Source organism: Colobus angolensis, unplaced genomic scaffold (genome assembly GCF_000951035.1).
Source record: "Colobus angolensis palliatus isolate OR3802 unplaced genomic scaffold, Cang.pa_1.0 Scaffold63, whole genome shotgun sequence".
Lineage (NCBI taxonomy): Eukaryota > Metazoa > Chordata > Mammalia > Primates > Cercopithecidae > Colobus > Colobus angolensis.
Genome location: NW_012119932.1, coordinates 4,323,378 through 4,326,845, shown reverse-complemented (window position 1 = coordinate 4,326,845; position 3,468 = coordinate 4,323,378). Strand labels below are relative to the sequence as shown.

General features: G+C 43.0%; 1 protein-coding gene across 1 annotated transcript in view; it reads left to right on the top strand.

Annotated features, from left to right (window-relative positions):
- LOC105527518 (COMM domain-containing protein 3) overlaps positions 1-3,468 on the top strand; it is a 15,377-nt gene that overhangs the window by 5,635 nt on the left and 6,274 nt on the right. The window lies entirely within an intron of this gene.

Sequence of the window (3,468 nt, the reverse complement as noted above, 5' to 3'; positions counted from 1 at the left end):
GCGCCGCGCGCGGCCCCACGTTTTAGTTCCCCGCTACCCCGGGCGCCCCTCCGCACCTTCGCGACGCACATGGCCCCCAAGAGGAGCAGTCGTATTTCCAGCCTCGGCGGCTCTCCCGGCCGCAGCACCCTTTGTTGAGAGGTAGATTTGGATGAAACGGGGACGGGTTCCTGAAATCGGGAGCTGCTTGGGTCAAGTGGCTTCCCTCCTCTCCCGAAGAAAGGGCTCTGGAGGGGCTCCAGCCCCCAGAGAACGCCCCCATTTTATAGGGACGGGTTGCGTGGGAGGCGGCCAACCCGCCAAGGTGGGTGTTAGGCTGGAGAGAGCCCCGACAAAAATGTTATTAACTTAAGTTGGGGGGACACTTGTGTGAGATTGGATGGCTGGTAAGATGGCGGTTCCCAGTTGTTTCCAAGGTCTCCTGCATTTGTGTTTAAAATGCTAAAGTTTTCAAGGTGGTGTGTGTTGGGAGTCTTGGATAAGTGCTCTAAACATCACTTGGGAGGTGCTCCGTGGGAAGTGGGCATTTCAAATTTGGAGCTTTTTGTGGAGTGAAGATGGTGACTGGACGTTAGCCTTGCTGGAGGCTTCCTTTCTCACTACTTCTTTCTCTCCTTTTTCTTTTTTCCCCTTTTGGAGACGGCAACTTTTCTCTCGACTTCTACGTAGAAGGGATGCACTCAGCATCATGACTCCAGTCCACTACCTTTTATAGGTTTTGCTAAATGTCAGCATAGGTCATTTGGCAAAGGGATGCTTTAGAAAGGAGCACTAAAAAGTTGATTGCATATGTTTACGCAGTCACTTGGGCTTGACAGCGATATGGCATGATCTTTTTCCCAGAGATTTACAGTTAATAATTGGAAGTAAACAAGTAGAGAGACTTTGATCATTACCAATTGCAGTAAAAGGATTTAGTGGGCTTAGTGGTCACGGTTCAATATATGAAAGAGAAGCATGTATTAACCCCTTCCCTTAATGTGGGCAAAATTCCGAGCATATTTATCCAAATGCAAGTGTAGGTTGCTGGTGTGTACAACATTATGAGTAGTTCAACGTATATTTTATAGGAACCTTAACTCCCATGTTCTGGAAACACATTATGAGCTCCACGAAAGAGTTGATACTTAAGGATGCAAATTATTGACAGTATATAACAAGTTATGAGACTCTATATGTTAACATTTGAGTTTTAAGTAGACTGATCAGAAATCCCTGGGGTTGATTTTGTAAACAAAATTATAATTTTTTAGATTTGAGTTAATTCCATACATCTACCCCAGAGTGTAGTCAGAAGTGTTTGAAATAACCTACTTGTGTGAGTCTTAAGCCTAGTAAATGTTACAAGTCACTGTGTATGCATGTATACACTTAAAGCTTTTGTAAGAAAATTAAGCATTTAACTATACATAAGTCGATTAATACTCTATCACTAATTTCTTGGATGTATGTTAAGTGTGCAGATAGGCAAATTTCTCCCCAGGAGTCAAATTAACCCCAACTTTACCCATGCTTATGTTGGGCTGTGAACCCCAACTGGGGCTATGGAGTTCATTTGCATTTCTTAGGTTGCAATAGGCAAGTTGATGGTTAACACAAGAACTTGCTTCTGTTTTCCTTCATTTTGACATTCCTGGTATTAGGCCTCCACCTAAAAACTGACAGCCCCAACTGAGTGTGTTACAATGGCAAGTTTTAACGGTTGAGTATTTTTACCATAATATGTTTGGTGCATTTTTCCTTGCTTAACTGGCACTTTCTGGGTTGGAACTTGGAAGGTTTTCACTTCTGTGGTGGAAGAGATTGTTTCTTAAATCTTATCAAGCACGTCAAACACTTTGGAAGTCTTCCTTAGGTTGCCACTACTTTCAAATGGTATAAAAACATAAAGGACTTTTATATAAGTAACAGTGATATTTATTAGCATCATAAATGGTCACAGGATTGTTTCTGAACTGAGGTAGAGGAATTGTGTGAATTAAGACTGAAGATGAATTTGAAAGACTTTTGGTCAAGTACATGTGACTTAAATGCTCAAAGCAAACCGGTAGATAACCCTCCATTGAGGTTTGATTGTTCTCCTTGTTAATACTTGTGTTTGTGTGGCGTTGGTTTTCTGCAAGGTAGAGGAGAAATAAAGGCAGCTATTTTTATTGGAGCCCCTTCATGAACTTTGTGATCAGTGGTTTTTTAGTGCAGTATGCTTTCACAGGCAAACAGAAGTATTACCTCACTATCTTTCTAGGAAAGATCCTGTGGTTTCAAAAGGAGAATTTTCTTTAAGCACCAAGAAGGCTGTTCTTTAATTTACCAAGTACAGTTTGATTTAAATATTGCTGCTCTTTAGGGACATTGCTCTACCTGCAACTCCTCTATGCCCCGCTTAGATTTATGTTAACATGTTGACAGTATTCTCCAAGTAATCCAAAGATAACTGAGGAGTCACACCAGAAGTTTTCTGGTAGAGGTCACCAGTTGCCACTGTGGTCACTTTCATAAGAGAGGCTTTGTTTTGTTTTTTACCATTTTCTTGAGGTTAGCTCTTAATTTCAGCCATTGAGCTGTATTGATTGGTGTTTCCCTTTACTGCATTAATACACCTTAGGAATTAAAAACGCAGGTACATCTTACTGCAAGTTTCAAAAGGTCCTGGATTTCCATTCAAGGAAGATTTAAGAGTGTACTTCAGTGAGGTCTGAAAGCTTAGTCTTATATCAGGTTCTGAAATGAATGAAGGAGGGGGGTTGAAGTGTATTTTTTAAGAATACTACACGAAGTAATTGACTTCCCTGACTGTCGGCTGGTGTATTGTTGCTGACAGGTCCCCATTGTGACTTTCCTGTAATAGAGATACCTGTTGGGAATATCATTTCATCGTATGGGGGGGTTTACATTTGTTTTTCTCTTCTGTCGCTGCTCTGGGTTGACAAGCTGTTGATTTAGCGTTGGGAATGGGCTGGTCACATGGTTCTGTACACGTTGTCACTATCGTACTGATTAAAGTACTTTTTCTTGCCCCCAGCATAGTTTGTTCAAATAAAACACTGGGCTTTGCCCCCTCCTCTTCTTGTAAAACAGTTTTCAGCCTTTCCAAAACTTTGTATCGCTCATTTGATCTACAGGAGAGCGTCACATTAGAGAAAGAAGTTTTAAAGAGGTTCGGTTCAATAAACATCTCTGCAATTTGAGCCCTGACGGTTTCGGGCTAAGTGCACAGTTGGCAATTCTCAAAAAATCCCTTCGTGAAATTTCTGACCTAGTGATTGCAGACAGGACAGACCGAGGGAGTCGAGATCTGAAACCAGCTCTGCGCACCAAGTCGACGTGGAAAGAGGCTCCCGGAGTGTCCGAAATGGCCGGGAGTGCGGTTTGCATTTTCCTTTCGCGGGTGCTGCCGCAGGTTCCCGGGTCCCCGCCGCCCAGGACTTGGTCCCTAGTCCCCGCTCCCCAGCGCCGTGGCCTCGTGGG